The 20,565-nt window shown below is 41.8% G+C and overlaps 1 protein-coding gene across 5 annotated transcripts in view; it reads right to left on the reverse strand.

Annotated features, from left to right (window-relative positions):
* Nucleotides 1-13,951, reverse strand: part of LRRC8C (leucine rich repeat containing 8 VRAC subunit C) — a 29,207-nt gene extending 15,256 nt beyond the window's left edge. For 2 of the 5 annotated variants that reach the window (XR_012669700.1, XM_048861648.2), the window contains exons 1-2: nucleotides 13,747-13,950; nucleotides 12,845-12,926 (exon numbers count right to left, since the gene is read on the reverse strand). The gene's annotated coding sequence lies outside the window, so the exon portion shown is untranslated. The other 3 variants (XM_048861651.2, XM_048861650.2, XM_075131655.1) reach the window with 3 other exon arrangements.
* Nucleotides 13,952-20,565: the final 6,614 nt, after the last annotated feature.

A 20,565-nucleotide genomic window follows, 5' to 3' on the forward strand; every position in this document is an offset into this window, starting at 1 on the left:
AATTCCATAAGCAGAGGATTCCAAAGCTTCAGAAAAACAGACTGCATGTTTATCTTTTTCAAAGAATTGCTAAAGAACTCCTCCAGACTGCACAAGGACTCTGACACTAAAGAAGTGTTACAGTCAAACAGTATTTTATTCATAGATTCATTTCCAATCAGATGTGACAAGGACTTTGCAAACGGAAAAGGTTCAGATTCAATCTATATTCTGCTGACTATTTTAAACAAGTCAAAACAGAGATAGTTTAAAACCAATGCCACATTTCAGGACACAGATCAACACATTAACTACTGGAGTTTCTCTTATGTTATTAAAAGGAATTGCAATATTAAAGATGAATTTAAACACTGTGGGTTAGAATTTCAGCTGGTGTAAATTGGTACTGCTCCACTGACTTCAATTCAGTTGCATCCACAGTTACTATTTACAGGCACAATACCCAGTAGTTTAGGCCTAAACTTTGACCTACATTAAATGTTGTTATAATCTGGTTGGAGAATCTCTGAATTCTAAATACTCTTAAATTTTCTTAATTAAAATCATCACTCTCGTTCTCTTTTCTCTCTTGCTTCCCCTACCCCACCTTGCTCTCCAGAAATTTAAAAAAGAAAGGGAGGCATGAGCTAGACTATCTGGTATTCTGCTGCTGCAGAGAATTAAGAGAAGAAGCCCAAGTTAAACTTTGTTTTGAGAACCAGCCAATGGTGGTATACAAACACGGAGGGATAAACAACACAAAACAAGCTTGTAAACAATCAATTCAAAATAAAATTCAGGGTTTGCCAGATAGAAAACTGGGGGCGGGGGGTTAGTAGGGAAATATATTTTTAATGTTTCTAGGGAGGTATTTCAAACAATGGAAAATAAAGGAAACTGAAAATTGATTCAGTGAATATGGGCAATGAGAGGAGATGTGAAAATACAGGAGTGCAGAAGAATTTTGAGGAACCCTGAAATTCCACAGCAAAAGAATAGCACATGGAAAAGAAGGGGGCAGAGTGGTCTTCTGAAGGAATATGAAGATAATAAACAAACAAACAGGCATGTGCTGGGAATGGAGATGTGGGGAAGAACCAAACAAGAGCACTGAGGGCCACATTCTCAGCTGGTATAAATGGGCACAGCAACTTTGACTTCTGTGGAGCTTCAAGCATTTACATCAGCTGAGAACTTGGCCCACAGAGTCAGTTAATGCTTTCAGGAGCAGATAAGAGCAGCAAAAAGCAGACTGAGTTAATGCAACCTAAAGGAGTTAAGGAGAATAAATAGATGAGGGTGGGGAAGAAGGGAATTGGAGACAAATTAGTCTCATTAATAAATGAGAGAAATTAAATCAAATTATGATTCTAAAATGGCTACGCCATTGCACTAATCTGCCTGTTTGCAATTGGCCTTCATCAAATTAAATAAAGAAAAGTGGTATAGACAGTTAGGAAGTAATGAAGGTTCTTGCCAATGTGGCTGAAGAGAAAAGTGAATATATTTTATAGATCAGGAGATGCAGATGACATGCATTTCAGGATAGGAAGGAAATTAAATAATTCAATTCCTGAACCACTGACAGCTCACAGGAATACCTGCAGGGTGCAGCTGGGGAGGGGTGATGCTAGCAGAGCAGGGTTTTCCATTCACTGACTATCCCCTTGTGGGGCTGATATCCTCAGGCCCAGGCTGGAGAGGTAGTTTAGTAGTTTATAAGAGCTTTACTATATTTTTTCTCCAGTGTGTTTTTGTCAAGTGTCTTGAAAAATACTTTAGAATTAAAAACCACACGCACAAATGCATCTAAAATACTGTCCTGAATTAAAAAGATACAGCCAACGATAGTGCGACTATAGCCTTTGGGTCTAATAACAGGCTACCATGGTCATTTTTAAAGAGATGTCTGTTGAGTAACATACTTCATTCTGTGTAGCATAACTGGTAGTGGATACATGCTAACCTTTACCTGCACAAGGGGGTTGATCACATGAAACTGCTGTGCGTTTTTAACTTACCTGTCTCTGCTTTCCAAATGCAATTTAAATAGGTATTATGATTAGAAAAGCAGATTCAATGAAATATAAAGAATGAATTGGACACTGTCCCTTTATTTTATCTATTGCAAGCTCTTTGGGATAGGGAGCATGTCTTTGTAGATGTCTGTATGGCCACTTAGCATATTTTCTTCATGGAACACTCAAAAATAATAAAAAGTTGACACCAAGATGGCTGCTTGTATAGAGTTGCTTTCCCCAGGTTCTTTAAGTGCCAAACAAATGTGTTGTCCACAGGTGACATGCAGGAGATGGAAGGATGGAGTTCCCCTTCCCTGTACCAGCAGGTGGATCAACCTCTCTGGGAGAATAACTGCAGTCTCCAGGATGTGGCAGAGGCTACCGACTGTTCTGCGCTCCCTAAATGGGAGATCAATCAGGGGATTGGTATCATTTGTTGACCCACTGATAGGCCCCATCTGTCCCAGCCACCTTCCACACCATCCCCATATCCTCGCTGAACAATGCCCCAAGACTGGGTCCCCATACACAGCTTCACTACAGCTTGTCTGCTACATACAGTATAAAATGGCAGCTCCACTGTTTTTGTTTCTTACATGACCACCCACAGAGGAACAAGATTTGCCACTCCAAGAGTAATGGGTCTGCCAAACTGCAGAGTTTTTCACTACAGGTCAAGCCTTTCTCTATTTTTATTCTTCATGTGGAACAAGATAATCAATTGTTTTACAACACAGGGAGGCAATCATTATTCATTGTGTGTGTTACAGGATCAGGGCCTCATTGTGCTGGATGCAAATATTTAATAAGACAGTCTCCAGGAGCTCACTGATGCAACAGGAAGTGAAGAACACAATGGAGGAGAAGAGAGAAGATTAAGGTGACAATAATAGGAAGACAGGGTTGCAAGTATAATTAACTAAATACACCTTGGAGGCTTGAAAGGTGTGGGATTTCTTAAAATAACCAGCTACGAGATATAAAATTATTCATTCGCTGGCAATACATTTCACAGTCATAACTCTGCATCAGTATAGGATAGAGAATCAATGCCATCACCTCTTGAGGGTGTGTCACAAGGCTATGGACTTGATCCTGCTCCTCTGAAGTCAGTGGGAATTTTTTCCATTGACTTTAGAAGGGCATAAGGTCAGGCAGGCTCCAGCTGAGGGCAGAACAGCAGCAGGGCTGTGAGTGGAAGGTTTGTGCATCAAGACTATTCTGTGATTTTGGGACAGATGGTAACCATGGGGGACTTCACGCTATTTCAAGCCAGGAGATCCACTGATGGCACAAAGTGCTGGGCTAGGCAAAAGTAGCTCTCCCTGCTGGCTTACATATACTGTTTGTGTTAGTATGAATTATGAAGTGTCTTTTGGAAAACTGCTGCAAGTAAGTCTCTGGGCTTACACATACACAAATTATGGACCATTCATATTAATTAAAAAAGCAGAGAGCAATGTATATTTAACATACAGGCTGTGGCAATTACGAGCAGCAATGAACCTATGGCCTGGGAGCTGCGGGGCTGATGGAGTCTGTAAGCATTTATGTTCCTTGTATTGGATGAGTGCTGGATACACGGAGTATTACTTCATATAAAACATTACACTGCACACTCCTGAAATTGGAGCACTTTGTCACAGACCGTAAACATTTGTTACGAGTAATATTTCAGTGCAACTTTCAAGGGATACTGTAATATCTTTGGCCTTGGACGAGACACCAAGTTAAGGAAACAAGCTAAACTTTAATGACAGAAGGCCCAATTCTGCAGTTCTGAGCAGATAAATCTTCCGAGTTATTTTTTGGTTTTTGTCTGCACAGAGACCACAGGATTCAGCTCTTTGTTTCGCCAGCTAGAGTAGATAAGACTAAATTATGGCCACAGTCCTGCAGCCAGATCCGCATGGGTGTACCTGGGGTGCTGGGTTAGGCAAAAATCACTGCACCCGTATGGAGCCCCATTGATTACAGCCAAGTTTTGACCTGGACTGAACAGTAGTAGAATAAGCAGGGAAGGCTCTACCATGTATTGAGGTCATCCGACAATTCCCATTTTAAGACCTTGTTTCAGTTTTTTACAACTTTGCTGAACTGTTTGGCCTGAAATTTTGCACGCTGGGTGTCTGCCTCAGTCTGAAATAGTTGGTGTTTTTTTAAAAAAAAAATGTAGCCAGTATGGTTCCACTGTTTCTGAGAACAAGACTGGGGGAAAATACATTTTGCCCATATTAAAAAATTCTTGAGATTTTTTTCTTTGAAAGGCTTTGAAGCAGGGACTTGAAATTTGGTAGGACCTGGTGTTTGTGTCAGTGATGAACCTTTTGCTGTCCAGGCAAAAATCTGCCACATTTGGCCAAGTTATAAGCCTTTGAAAAATTGCAGTTTAAACATGCTCAGTGGAGACTTCTTTGATTTAGTAGCTAGAAATAACTGAAGATTCCACCCTCACTGAGCATGCTTGAGCCTCTCACTGCTCCTAGTGCTAACCAGACTGTGAATGCACCATTCCCACAGCATGACTGAACATACTCCATCCCCTCACAGCTCCTGTGTGTGACTGGACAGTACGCATGCGCCATGGCGGCAGAGTTACGGAGTATGCTCCAACCCCAAGCTATAGGGGCTCAGAAGGAATTTCTCTGAAATTGCTGCTCTCAGCTACTCCAGGCTGGGCACTGTAACCAACAATAGGGAGCCTGTCTCTCCTGTGCTCTCAATGAATCCCATCCTCTGCTGGCACCCAGTCAGCATTTTGGAGGACGCCATCTGATTTGAAGGTAGAGGGGACAAAGGACAGGCAAAGGGAGGGAAAGGAATAAATTGGGACAAGGAGTCTGCTGAGCCTGGGACTGGGGGAAAGAAACTGGGAGCTGGAACCAGAAGACTGGAACTGGTTGGGCAAGGAAAAAAAATAGTACATGACCACATAATGGATGACTGTTTCGTTATTCATATGCACAAAAGGGAAAGGGTGTACAGGCAACCTTAATACTGGCATTTCCTAACATTTAAGTGCTTGACTTTATCATCTTAACAATGTTCTTTTAATTATGTGTGTAAAATATATAATAAGGTCTTGGCTGACGTCTTCGATTTTGGCAATCATTTTACTATATGTTTGAGTAGTGTCCAACACAGTGTGTACCTAATCCTGACTGGGGCCTCTGGATGGTCCTCTTGTAACACATAAATAACATGCGTAAATAAATAAAACTCTTACTACTAACTTTTTCCTACCTTTTAGGCATTTGAAGGGAACAGTATATCTAAGAATGAGTCACCCTCCCCTGTTAAGCTTTGAAGCCACAACTATTTTCTGTGGACTGGTGGAAAAACTACAATGAATACAGATCATTTGTAAAGCTCTTACAATTTTTGCCAGCTTTTTTTTTTTTGGTGAGCTTCCCTTAGTTCTGTTGATCATAACTAAGAATTTCACAGTGAAAAACATCAATATTTGGGAACAAGGAATACAAACAAGTGATGCTACTGCTCAATAATAAACTCAATTTTAAAGAACTGGAAAGTGTGTAAAAATACATTTTAAAAGATCCATTTATGTCCTCAAAGCAGTTATTTTTAGGTCTACATGTTTACTGTATTCTAGAAACATTTTAAAACAAAATATTTGAAATTCATTTTCTTGGGGGATGGGGCTGATCAACAAATGTGGCCTAATGAGCGAGACAATGGAGTAAGAGTCAGGAGTCCGAGCCCCAGCTCTGTCACTGGCTCATTGCATAATCTCAGGCAAGCCACTTTATCTCTCTATATCTTAGTTTCCCCATTTGTAAAATGTGCATAATGAGGCTTACTACCTTTGTAAAGTGTGACAGGATGTGTGGATGAACAGTGTTATAGATTATTTTCTCTAGTTCTCTGGAAAGAATCCAGTCTGAGCTGATAGTGACTGAAAATTGTTCTCTGATGGCTTTGTGAAATTAGGCTGATTTGATACCACAAAGAACAAAAATCTCCCACATCATAATTAGTACTAGTTGGCCTTCTGTGGAGGGACAACATTGAATTTTTCTGTAGAATGGATTATTCTCTCACCTCGAAACATGATGGTCCCTGCAGGTCAGGGTTCAAACACAAAATAGGGCCCCATCCTACCATCTGTACATGAGCAATGTTCCTCATTGACTTTAATGGGAGTTTTCCTTAGGTAAGGGCTGCAGGACGAGGCTTATACACTGTTCCCTGGGCTATGCCTGTCCAGTGCAGAAACAGGACTTTTGTCTCCAGGGCTATAATTCAGCACATTTCCACACACACAGCATTTTAAAAAGATTCTCCATCACTTTCCAGTAAAACCCTGAGTTCTAAGATTCTGTTTACCCAGTTTCTAGGACCCCCCAGGGCAAGGACTGGGGCCAAGTCTTTTATAAGCAACTAGTGTGTGGCACTTCAGACATTTTAAAGGGAGGCAGATTTTCAGGAAGTGCTGAACACTCACCTGAAAATCCTAGCTCTACTGAAATCATTGAGAGTTTTGCTATCAACTTCAGTGGAACCAGGATTTCATCTCAGGTATCTCCAGCTAGGAGCCCAGATTCACTAGTCACTTTTGAAAATGGTGGCTTGTGTCATTCTGCAGACACATGGCATTATGTGCAGATGTTGGAAAACAATAATAGACACAACACATAACAAATACAGAGGAGGAAGTGCAAGAAATGTTTCTTGTTCTATTTTAAGTGTTTGTGACATCATCAACTGCTCCAGAAGAAACTCAGAGACAAACTTCAAGACCCACCAGATACGTCAAAGAGGAACTGATTTTATATGCTGTGTTTTTAAATGTATGTAACAGCAATTTCAGCCTACACACAAGTGAAACTATTGCTGCGTAGTTAGTAGCCCAAAAAATATTCTTGTTCTTTTTTTTAATACATAAAAGCCATAATACCTTTTCATGTGAGTAGCATAAACACATTTGCATACTCAACTGCTCTCTCAACTTTGTTGGATTACGGAAACACAAAAGTAGGGCTGGATCATGCGCCTCAAAACCTCACTGAGATCAATGAGAGCTGTGTGTACACAAGTTATGCAGGATTTAGAGAAATAGTAAAGTCCCCAAATTTTCTGTCCCAAAAGAGACCGATGAAGTGAGCTGTAGCTCACGAAAGCTTATGCTCAAATAAATTGGTTAGTCTCTAAGGTGCCACAAGTACTCCTTTTCTTTTTGCTTCAAAAGGCATATACAGCATTTTGCAGCTTTGGGAATAACACTCTTATCTTAACAGGGTTAACATATCTTTCAAGCTTAGGACTCTGCCTCAAAATGCTCTTTACATGATAAAAAAAACTATTAGATCAAACTCAAACATAGAGTAAGAAGAAATTATTCAAAAAGTGATATTTTAAGACATCCTAAAATCTGACAGCCTGATTCAGAAAAGCAAAAATTTTGCCAGGTTCTTCAGAAATCCTTAACATATTCAGATAGCACAGACAGACACTTAGGAATAATCCTCAATTTTAGGGAATACAAACATTGTAAAAAATAGTGCAATTAATTGATTAGAAATATGTAGGGGCCATAGCTGAATACAAATATTCATTATCCATAAATCTGAAGTTGCATAAACAAATTTCACTGATATAATTAAAAATTAAAAATCAACCATGACCAGGTCAGGAAACATAAAAAATATTTAAAGAGATCCATTCTGAGTCTCAAGCAGTTCTATCATCAGAAATGTTAAAGACTGTAGTGGAGCCAAAGAAAATTAAAGAAGTGTCTGCTTTCATGATTTATGCCTTTTTCATATAAAGGATCTTTTCTTCTATCCCTTGCATGTGGTACAAGGGGACTTTTTAAAGTTTGCAGTATTCTTATAAAATATTAATCCCAATACACCTGGATAAACATACAGATATTTTCAGCCAGAAATGTATATCACACATTTTTCTCCTTAGTGTAAAAAGCTTCCCACTAGAGACCACATTTGTAGGACAGATCAATCATAGAAGCATAGCCCATTTTATACTAATAGTATCATTTCTGACTGGGCAATAGGAAAGGCTAGTTTATATAATTTTCAAATTTTTAAAACTGATATAGTCTACATGCATAAAAAAAAATATGTAGGACTGCTGTTTTTTAGGCATTCTGTCCAGATAACCTCCTTATTTCAAAATCCTGTTCTGAATTAATAGAAAAAGAAATGTTAACAGCTACTGTATATTGATAACTACTAACATTAAGTGGATCCTTACAGGACATAAAGCTCAAAGATTTGAAGGATCTAGAAAAACAGATCTGAGTCTGAACTCTTTATAAGACTCTTTCAGCTCATTGGGCCTGGTCTACGCTTACAATTTAGGTCGACATAGCTACAGTGCTCAGGATTTGAAAAATCCACATAGCGCCCACTGTAGCTGGAGCTAGGTCAACAGAAGATGAATATTTTTATCAGTCTAGCTACCATAGCTCAGGGCATGGTGCTCCTACAGTGACGGAAAAGTTCCTTCCATTGCTGTGGGCTGCATTTACATTACGGAGTTATACTCACGTAGCTATAGCACCAGAGTTATGCCACTATAATCCCCATAGTATAGACTCGGCCTCAGTGTCCAGCCATGCCCTTCTGAGGGCAGATTAGAGTTTTCTTAACCAAAAAGTCTTTTGGTATACCACAACACACAGAAAGGTAACTCCTAGTAGTCAAGCCAAAATTTTTTTAGTTGTCTGGAATTCTGATCATAATACAGCAGGTGTAATAGTGTTCACAAAATGGCGTTTAAAATGGGTTTCCTCTGTTCTATTTTCAAAGTGTGCATGGAAGGTATTTAACAGCAGTTCTATGTCACGATGCAAGAGGAGGGTGCAGTTCATCAAAAAGTCATCAAGATTGATTGTACCAGTTATAGGACTTGCCTAACAACTGTCTCTCTTCAGCTGACAAACAGAAATTACATTTCTTACCATTCAATATCTACTTTTTTGTTACTGCATTTCAGCATTAAACCTGGGCACTCCAGTGTGACATACCTGGTATGATACATGGGGCAGCACTTGACTCTTGGTTTGCTGCATTTAGCAGTTATCTTCAGCAGCATGCAAGTGGTCAGTCCAGATCAGATGCTAGATCTCCAAAGGGACTCTGGGTATGTCTACATGAAAAGGCTACAATGGTGCATAGATACTTTACAGCAATAGAAGGGGTTTTTCCATTGCTGTAGTAAATCTACCTCCCCGAGAGATGGTAACTAGGTTGATGGGAGAATTCTTTGGTTGACGTCGTAATTTCTACATTGGGGCTTAGTTCAGCTCAATTATATTGCACAGGGCATGAAATTTTTCACAGCTCTGAGTGATGTAGTTAAGCTGACCTAACTTTGTAGTGTAAACCAGCCCTTAGGCATTGCAATGCCTAACTTTTAGGTGACTTGCCACCAGTGGAATCACAATGCCACTGTAGGCATCCAGGCTCCCTATAGAATGCATGGGGAGAGACAGGCACTGAAGATTAGAATTCACAAAAGCCAACACACTGAGTAGGGGAGCCACCTCAGCTAACCAGAGGAAATGTCAAGGAGAGAGATGTGGCCTAAGGCTCATTCTCCAAAGGAGTGAGGTGCCTAAATCTGGGCTGGATTTAGGTGCCTATCTGTGCCTGGGATTTTCAGCTTTGCACCCTCTCCTGGAATTAGCCATCTAAACTGTGGTTTGCAAGAAACAGAGGATGAGGTGTTGGTGCTAGTGTCCTCCCTTATAAAACTTTTAGCCCAATGAGATGTGGGAGACCCAGGTTCAATTCCCCTCCTCTACCTGATGTGGAGAAGGGATTTGAACTTAAGTCTCCCCCGTCAGAAGAGTACCCTAACCATTGGTCCCTGGGATATTCTGGGGGAGAGCACTCTCAGTGTCCCCTGTTGAAGTTGTTCTACTGTGTATAAATAATTAAATATGCACAGAGCCAAAGAGAGTGTGAGAATGACTCTACAACCCTGTGATTAGGGCACTCACCTGGGAGGTGAGAGACCCAGGTTCAGTCCCTCTGCTCCACTGCAAATGTAATTACCACCTACTCCTTCACAAGCCATTTTGTGCGAGATTAAGCTTGCTCTGAGAATGCCTACCATATCAGGCCCCTCAGGCAAGATAGGCAGAGGAACGCCTAGTTTGAGGATGTGGTTTGGCACTTTTATATAAGAATAAAGAGAAGCCAATTCAGAGTGTCTACTGCACAAGTTTAAAGAAGCTTCCTTTGGCAGAGAACAACAGTGGTAACAGTGCCTGGCCTGCCCTGGGAGTGAATTATCCCACTAAAGGAGCTATGCCTGAAGGTACAGCAGGTACAAACTGCATACTCAGAGCCCAAAAGGGTGAAGCAAGCCTCGTATCTGGTCATTCTCAAGGGGAGAAAAAGACCTAATAAATCCACAGCATCGACGGTATTCAGAGGTCCCCATTCACTGTGCCCTGAGTTCCCAAATAGTGTTATGTCACAAGATCTCAAGACAGAGAGGTAAAGGATGAACTGTAGAGAGAAGCTTCCAGTGCACCAAATGTGTGGAGTAAAATGCTGGCTGAAAATTTTCCATAAAGTCTTTTTGGGGTGGAAAGTGGTTTCTCAGCTACACTGAGATTTTAATGAAAAAAATCTCTTTCCTTTGAAAAGTTTGGGGGTTTCTTAGAAAACCTGAAAACCAAACATTTTTTCAGATTTCAGAAAGTGAAAAATGTTTGATTTTCAGGTTAAGAAACCCCAAAAAAGTTAAAAAAAAATTTGAATGAAAAAAAAAATCAGGTTCATCAAAATGTTTAGCAGAAAGAAAGAGAGAGAAACCCTCTCCAGCCCAGCTCGAGAATTAAATACACAGCTTCCACTATTGCGACTTGTTCTGATGAACTGCCTCTTTCATTTCCTTTCACATTCAGAGGTGTTTGGTTGGGAAGCATATTTCTTCCAGTTAAGGAAGGCCAAGTTTCGCTGCCTCTGAAGTAAAGCAGTGTTGTTCTAAGGTCACTGCACGACACTGCTCAAAGAAAGCCAAGGTTCTGCATCTCCTGTAGTGCTGACACCTTCTGGCCCATGTAATCACAAGACAGTATAATTCTGCCTATTGACCATCCAGCCACCCGAGTTTTGTTTAACTTTCTCATGCCCCCACCCAACACACACACACACTTACTACAGAAATATATCCACTAATGTGGGCATACATTTTAAACAGTGATGAGGGATTTTGGATGCCTCAATTTTTGGGAGCCCAGCTTGATGCACACTAAAGAGGCCTGATTTCCAGAAAGTGCTGAGCACCCAACTAAGTACCTTTGTGATGAAACTCAGAAAGATTCTTCTGATTGCCTCTATTGGGAACCAGGAGGCACTGGTCACAAATAGTGTATGTACAGAGTAATCAGATTTTTAGGGTTGGGAACCAAAAGTTTACATTTGAAACCAATTCACAGAACAACGTAAATAATACCATAAAATCTAAAACTGCATATGAGCTGTCCAGTGGCTGCCTTTAAACACTCAGACATTGAAGGAGAACAAAGCAAAAACTTCAGCAAACTTTTTAACAGGATTAGAGAGAGACTGGAAAAGGAAATGATTCAGACACCACAGGTGCTCAGTACAAGGCCTTTATGCATCAGTGGCGACAATTCAGTCATGTTTACACATAAGCAAGTTACCATTAGTTTAAAAATCATAATAGGGCCCAATTCTGTGACATGCTCAGCACCCTCCACTCCTCTTCAAGGTCCAACCCTGCACCACAGAAGTGAAAGGGAGTTTTCAGTAGATACAGATCATTAAGTGGGAATGAGGAGTGCTGGACTTTTAACTACAAGGATTAAGCCCAAAAATGAAATTAAAATACATAGATTTTTAACTGAGTTTTATTACATTTGAACAGCATACATTTTTTCCTTTGCTTTGTTTGCAATTTCCACCCCCAACTGTTCACATGTATGTATTTTTTTAAAAGAGCTTTTCTCTTTCTTAGCATACTCCATAGTATCCTCAAAACCTAAGTGATCTGTACAAGCAAAGGTTTACATATATTTCTAATGGTGCTATTCCAAATGTTATGTTCTCTGACACCTAGCGTAAATTTCGTAAGAGAATACAAAACAAATCTATACCCCAAGTACTTGTTTGTGAGATAAAAATCATCAATTTTGGGGAAAAAATCCTAATGGAATTATTATAAGGTATATTTGGCAGACTTTCATATGCTACTCATTTTGCTTGGTCAATTCTGTCTGGTTAACTGGATAAATTACATTTCATTTACAATGAACAAAAAAATCCAGCACATTGTAGCATAGCAATTCTATTTTAAACTGATCTTGAAATCAGGGTCATTTTAATTTTTGACAAAAATCGGAGCCATGTATTCTTGAGCCTTTAACTATATTTTCTCTTGGGTCATCTCTTTTCATGACGTTGGAATCTTACTACTAACTACCAAACCACACATATAACAAATAAGAGCTAGGAATACAGAGTTTGAAATTTCTAATATAAAATATTCTGCTCTTCTGAGCTCAGACCTTGGGAAGTGCTAATCAAATCCATCACTTATAAACCCCTTTTCACAGATTCCTGATTAAGCTCGGAGTACATAAAAAGGACTGGAATAATCCTTGTTCATGTCTCTGTAAAGAGATATACCAAAAGGTCGAACTTAGTGTGGCTTGCATATTCAAAGCTTTCCCTTATTTATCCCCCCCCCAATCAACAAAAACAGGTTAACTCAACTAATCCATATGAATCGCGACTATTTTATCTTTCAACTACTGAGACTACTTCTTTTACCTGTATTCTTCGTAAACCAGAAGAACGGGAACAAGAAAACATGCCACTTACACTAGAAGCTGGTGCTGTTTTCCTCTGCTGTACCGTTACTCCTCAGGGTTGCTTCTACCATGGTAACTCAAGCTTACTGTTTCTAAACAGAAAACCAAATGTCCAAAATTGCTACAGGTTTCAACGCTGGGGGTTCGTCTGTTGTCATCTACATTGGCTTTATGTTGATGGCAACCCTAAAACGTACCGTGTCAGCAGAGGAAATTCTGAGATTCCAGATAAAGTTTGGCTTTCACAGAGCTACAGAAGACGTGGGGGTGGGGGAGGGAGATGGACTGTGCACAATGAAATACCGAAACGTTCGCGGTTTAAACCAGCTCTTCAGTGATGGGTGAAGGTGGTGGGAGAGGAGAGAGTCCCCTAGTGACTCTGGCTGCATTCTCCGACTTCCTGGGCTCTTTAGCTGGGGCCCCCCTCCCCTGGCTGCTGGAGGAGCCCAGCTCTGCGCGGCTGCCCAACAGAGCAGCCCTCCCTGCCTCGGAAATGCAGCTGCCTGCCCCGGTTAGCAAAAGGCAGGATGGGTAGCTCGCCAGCCCCCGGGAGGGAACGAGCGGGTCCAGGGCTCCTCTGCCCACCGGGCCAGCAGGGGAAAGGCCTCCGGGCTCCTCTGGATGGTTCCCAGCCCCTCGAGCAGCCCCACCCCGACGGCGCCAGCCCTGCCCGCTCCCAGGGCTTCTCCAGCGCCCGGAGCCCGCGGCCGGCACCTTCCCCGGGGCAGTACCTGGAGGCTGCGGGCGAGGTCTGGCGGGCGGGCTGGGGGCGCGGGCCCGGGGGCAGATACCGCCGCACAGCGCAGGGCGGAGGATGCCGAGCTGCCGGGTTCCCGTCTAACGGAGCCGGCTCCCCGCGGGCAGCGGGCGGGGCTGAGATCCCGCCTGGCCGGGGCAGCGAGCGGCGCCTACCTGGGGGGATGCAGCGGGCTGCGGCGCGGGGGCAGCGGCGCTCAAGGCTCCCGGCGGCGGCAGTGCGGCTGGCTGCTGCTTCCCCGCTCCGAGCTGGGCGCCGCCGAGGCCGCTGCCCCCGCCCCTCCTCCCGCTGCAGTCCCGGCCGCCGACGCCAGGGGCTCGCCGCAGGAAGCGGGGCTAGTCCCCGCCTGGCCTGGGGCGGGTCCCCTCCGAGAGAGCGGCCGCGTGGCTGGGCCAGGGAGGGGCGGCGGCTGCTGCCTGCCCCTGCCCCTGCCCCTGCCTGGGTGGGGAGAGGTAACCCGCCTGGGGGGGCCCAGCCTGGCCGCGGCTCAGGGTTGGACATATGCCTGGAGGTTTCATCACATGACATCATCTTTAATCAAAGATTAATCTTTAATTCCTGGAGACTCCCGGGGGGTTGGCCAGCCCTAGGCCCAGCTTAGTCAGCGGGAGGATCGCCAGGAATCGTCCCCACAAGTCCTGCCAGTAGAGCCCAGCAGCGAGCCTTGGCCCCTAGCAGCAAGGAGCAGGGAAGAAAGCCAAGCCTTGGTCACCCATCACTGCCCTGTCAGTGCCCCAGAGCCAGCTAGGCACCTTCTAGCCCACCAAACTCACTGAGCAATAGGAAAACAGGCGGGGGTCCACTACCCCAATCCCTGCCCCCTGGCAGCTGCAGGGAGCGTGCACCTGATAGGCAGTGTTTGCAGGATCTGGCCCTGGGTTACTGCCCTGCCTGGGCTCCCCAGCCAATCCTTCCTGCTTCTCTTCTCTGTGTCTTTTAGCCCCCAGCCTGTAAACAAGTACATAACTTCACACAGATGACTAATGCCATGAGATCAATGGAGCTGTTGCTGGGGGACACGTTTCCCCGCACAGTGCTCCAGACAGAGTGAGAGTGTCAGGCTCAGGGTTGCAGTTCTTCCGGATTTCCTTTCTCATAGGGAAGCTGCTCTGTTCTCCCTGAACGTGCCCCACACATTTCACCCAGGTGATTTCAGAATTTGTTCTCTGATAGTTTGATGTTTATTTGGGATCCCCATCATCCCTCCAGAAATCAGGATAACCTTTTTCATTTATCAAAGGAATTGTGGCTTTAAAATATTTAGAAACAAATGTTAGGAACTCTTTGGAATGATTCAGGTGGCGGACAAGAATGTGCAGAACCACCTTGTGGTTCAAGACTTAATGTGAAAGCTCTTCTGTTCTCCTCTGGGGTGTCTGAGAGCCTGGAGCACTTTGATGTACAGATGAAGGAACACTGGGCTCAGATCAAGTGTACTATCCATCCTTTTTTCCATATCTAACATCTGTGACCTATGCTCTGAACAGTTTAATGCTGGATGAAGAATAGCTATGATATGAAGATCCTGAATAGATTCCTAATGTTACAGGAGGGCTAAAGAACATTTTTGAAGCCCTATTAATAAAAGTACATTAATCGTTGCCATGGAATTTAAGGAAATATTACTGTAATAATAATAATAAAAATATTTCCATATGTGACCTCCCCACCAGAGATTGTCAGTTACCCTACATTTGTACAGTGCCTAGCACAAGTGGCTCCTGATCTCATAGCCTGTTCGTGCTACAGTAATATTCATGTTAATACCAACATGAGAAATTAGTGAAAATGTGGTGTTTTAGTTAATTTGATGTTTGTGTCATGAGACTATTTATGGGTAGCTTACATTTGAAGAAGAAGAAAAAAAGAAAAATCATTTTTCATATTTGGCAACCAGCTTCAATTCTTGTCCAGAGAATGACAGCAAAAAATGTTATGGGAAGTGTTTGACCCTAAAACTCAGGGTCATAGAAAAAAACATTAAGAGGTCTGGGATCTTTGAAACTGCATTAGCAATGACAGTGACTGACAGATTGTAAATTAAAAGCATAAATATCTATCTTAGCAATTCACAAGATATAGATTCAGAAGAGTTGTTAAAAGCAAGTGTTTTTACTGACCTGCAGAGAGTACTGTCCTCTATCACTGAAAAATGTCAAGCTCAAGGAGAACCAGGGCACAGAAATGGAGACAATTTCTGCATTGGAGGGAGCAGCTGTCAAGGACTTAGAGATAGCTGATGAGAAAACGTTCATAAAAACAAAAAAATATAAACACTGTGTGGAGGATCTTGAAAACTAATAGGATTAGAGACATCAGGGTTGTTGGATTAAATTAAATATAACTGGAACAGGATCTGGAGCAAATATACATTCTAGTCCAGAAACAGCCCATTACTTTCCAGTTCAAACAGAGGACCCTGAGAAACAATAAAGGATCTAGAACTGGGATTTTGACTTGCTCCTCTTTCTAGGAATGAAAAAGGAATTTACAAACTGCCAGACAAGTAATGGGTAGGGAGACCCATATTTCTTTTTATTTGAACTAGACTATGTCTTTATTGTGGAGGAGAATTCTTTTTTCAGGGGTTAAAAAGCTTGCCAAAAATCTAAATCCTGCCTGATTCTGGCTGTGAGTTAGAGGCCAGGGACACATATTTAGTGCTCCAGCAAAGTCAGAGCATTATCTATAACAGTAGATTCAGGAAAGCACCTAAGCACATGATTAACTTTAAACATGTGCTTCATGCCCATTGAAGTCAATGAGACTTAAATCATTGGGATTTAAGCACATGCTTACAGTTAAAATTGTGCATAAGTGCCCCTATGTATAAGGCTGCCTTCCTGAAATGGGGTCTCAGAGGGGGAAATAGACTAAGTTTGTCATGTTGGGTGTCTTCGGAAGGCTCATGATGCACTGAGCATAGTTGTTATAGTGATGTTATAGTAATTGTCGTTTCAGTAATGCTATAGGTTATAATTTCATGTATATAGTTATGAGGCTGAAAATGTATTCTCATGGCTTAAAGCAAGCCCAGGCAAAAAATCTCCAAAAGCAGAGGGACAGTTCACACCTCATCAGGGCATGTATGAGACAAACCCAGCCTAGCCTCACAGGAACAAAGGACACTGGCCTAGGCAACAATAAAGGATCTGTTGGACGCTCGAGTGAGCCAGCCCTCTTTCTTTGGTCAGTTTGAGACTACGATGCTCACCTAACTCTGAAGGTGGTGAGAGGGTAAAGCGAAGAGGGAAGAAAGGACAACCAGCCAGCCAGTGGTGAGAAGCATCTAAGTTTCTTTGCATTGAAAGTGTTAAAATCAGCTTAGAATGTGTTTTGGTTTTATTTCATTTGACCTAATCTGACTTGTTATGCTTTGATTTATAATCACTTAACATCTGTCTTTCTAGTTAATAAATCTATTTGTTTAGTCTACCTGAAGCAGTGCATTTGGTTTGAAGCATGTCAGACACTCCCCTTGGAATAACAAACCTGGTGCACATCAATTTCTTTGTTAAATTGATGAACTCATATAAACTTGCAGGGTCCAGTAGGCATAATTGGACACTGCAAGATGGAGGTTCCTAGGGTTGTGTTTGGGACCGGAGATATTGGGTAGTGTCATCCAGTTGCACAATCCAAGGAGAAGTTTACATGCCAGAGGCTGTGTGTGAACAGCCCAGGAGTGGGGGTTCTCACAGCAGAGCAGGGTAAGGCTGGCTCCCAGAGTCAAGGACTGGAGTGACCTAGCAGATCACTGCTCCAGATAACACCAGAGGGGAACGTCACACCACTAACAAAGGTATTCAGATGCTATGGACGTGTATGTGTGGTATTAATGTCTACATAATAGATATATAAAAGCCAATGGGAATTTTCTCATTAACTTAAATGGGAATAGGACTGGGCCCAACCTCCCCCTCCCCCACTCCCCCATACTTGGTGCAGATTACACGGATCCTGATCCTGCAAAGACCTATGTACATGAGTAGCTTTATGCATGGGAATAGTCCCATGGGGACTGCTCATGTGTATAAAGTTAATCATCAGCATAAGCATTTACAGGACTGGGGCCAGGGTCATCTTTGGTGCATTGGAAACATTTTGCTGTGTATTGAAAATTGTTCAGCACAAATATACAAACGCCTGTATTACATGCTTTAAGACTATGGAGGCTTTTGAAGCCTGTAACTATTTTTGAATGATCACCAAATTCATAAAAAAGTCATGGAGGTGGAGATAGACGTGATCCAATTTTAAAACTGAAAAATGTTTATGTGGTTGCAGTTTGCAATTGTACTTCACTTTCAGCTATGCCTCTTTTATGTTTCTTTTCCAGTTGAAGATCTGATCCAAATCCCATTCAAGTCAAAGAGTCCAATTGACTTCATTGGCCTTTGGATGAGGCTGCATAAGAGGTATCATTATTGATTAACCTAATATGCCAGTATTTACTAGAGATTGTCACATATTGTAAGTCATAGCTTAAGGATCCAGGACTTTTCTTGCTTTAAACTAATTGCATTACAATATTTTGAGGAAGAAGGAAACCTCACCTCAGTATGCTTCACATTGTAAACACATTGATGAGTTTCCTGTCCTAGTGGAATTGGTTTGTTTATGTTTGGTCACTTAGTAAGTATTGGTTTAGTTTTATGCAACAACAGACACAAATTGAAAAACAGACATGGCTTGAATCTTGAAGATAAGATTTGAAGTGTGAGCTGATTCTTAGATCTACATCCCTGGCCGTTTATAATGTTTCTTTTGGGAAAAAAGAAATCAAAATCAGTAATATTAAAGCTCTGCTCTCATTTACACCAGTATACATGTGGAGTAAATCTCGATTTGCACAAGTATACCTGATAGCAGAATTTGGCCCAGTGATAGGCCCAGAGCAAAACTCCAGATCCAAAAACTTCTGAACTCAATGAAAGCTCAGATCTGGATCCTAATTCAGCAGTCCAGGACCCCAGAAGGCCTTTTGAAATCTCCCAGGCACCTGTACTAGACACTGTGGGAGATATGTGCAGAAGGCAGTACAACCACAACACTACGACAGTGTAATGCAGTGATGGTTTGGACACAGAGTAAAATTACAATCAACTTGCATCCAAACCCACGAGTCATGTGAACACACCACACTAGTGCTTACTCTGGTATTATCCCACCAATTCAATTAGCAATAGTCTAATTCTCTAGGATAGCCCTGACGGCCCAGTCCTGAGGGACTACCCTGGCAGAGATGCTTAGCATCTGACAGAAGAGAGCTCCCTGACTTCCACTGACTTCAGCCTGGGTCTTTTTTCTGAGTTAGACTTCCAGGAATTGATCTTGTAAAATATAAAACCAGGGCACATCCAGCACTCATCACTCCTGTGAGTAGTACTGAAGCCAGAGGAAGATGAGAATCACACTCTTTGTGCTTCAAGTGTTAGGGGGCAGACCATTTCTGTCGGGGAGCATTAATCAAGAGTTTTGACTACTCAAGGAAATGGAACCATTGCTGAAAATGCTTCCCATCAACTATTCAGCAACTATTGAAAACAGTGTATGTTTCTAACATAGACCAAACAATACTGTTTTCAATAGCATCTCTGAGAACATGACTGAGATTTGGTTAATTTCAGATAGGAAAGACAAGACTTGGGATTCCTGATATCTCTTAGGCTACTTTAAACCTCAGCCTTTATAAGTTTATATGACCCACACAATTTGCTTTTCGCCAGATTTGTATTTTTCAATTTTTTCTCTAGCAGGTAAAATATTTTTAAAATCTGAATTAGAATTTAAATAAACAAAATATGCAAATAATAAAGTCAATTTCAAGGGTGGCCTTTCAGAATCATGAGCATTAGTGGATCGGGGGTGAAACTGGAAAGGAAAAGCAAAGCTCTTAGATGAGCTGAAATATATATTACTGTTACAAAGTGTGGAATATTTTAGACATACTGAAAACTGCTTTAATCTGAATTTAAAAGCTCAAGGGAAGTTTAATTTCCTGATCTCTCTTGCTGTTCCCAAGGAGAAGGGGATAAATTCATCCCTAATGTAACTCTTGTGAAATCTGTGCAGTTACACCAGGGAAGAATTTGGCCCAAATTGTTTTATCTATAGAGACAATTTTAGCTGTTGACAATGGTCTCCAAATACCTTGTATTGTTAAATAAGTGAAGAACTATGCACAAACCATCAAAAAGGATTGACTCCCATTTTCTGAACTTTGGCTGAACTGGGCTTCCGAATGCTGTTTCCAAGACTAGTATGCTTTTGATCAACATTAGATTCTTTAGTGTCTGTCTGAAAACTCCTTTTTAACTGAAAAGCTGAGCTGATAAGTTTGTTATTCATTATTATTGTGGTTGCTTTTACAATGTCCCAAAGTGTATTAGGCATTTTACAGGACAAAGAGAAGATCACAGGATTTTATAGGTCAGTGGTTCCCAAAATGAGATTCATGAACCTCTGGGGGTTCGCGAAATGTTACAGGGGGTTCTCGGGAAAAAATTCCCTAATGACAGACAGAGCTGTCCCTATGGACCCCTGGCAGCACGGGGCCAGCAGCCCGGAGCCCATAGACTTCCAAGAGCTAAGCAGATCAAAGCAAACATATCTATCACACTGAGGGGATTTAAACTTCAAGACTCCTTATAAGAAATGGAGAATATTTTTTGCTTTTTAAAAATTAAATAGGCAGCTAGTATTGTTTTTAAAATTATTATGAAGAACAAGTTTAAGCTTTGTTGTAATGTGAGTTGTTTGCCTGGACGGCTCAAAACCTGAATGCTTGTGTAGGAGGAATTCTTTGAGTTGGCTTCTTAAATACCTTCATGCGGTTTCACGTCTGATACTCCTTGGTGAAACAGGCTTATTCAAAGTGATACAAGCTACAAAAGTGAGATCTTGGAAGAGTGTTGCCATTTTCATAATGTAATAAAAATACTGTAATGATAAATAATAATTAATAATAGTGT

The sequence above is a fragment of the Caretta caretta genome, chromosome 8 (assembly GCF_965140235.1).
Source record: "Caretta caretta isolate rCarCar2 chromosome 8, rCarCar1.hap1, whole genome shotgun sequence".
NCBI classification, from domain to species: Eukaryota; Metazoa; Chordata; order Testudines; family Cheloniidae; genus Caretta; species Caretta caretta.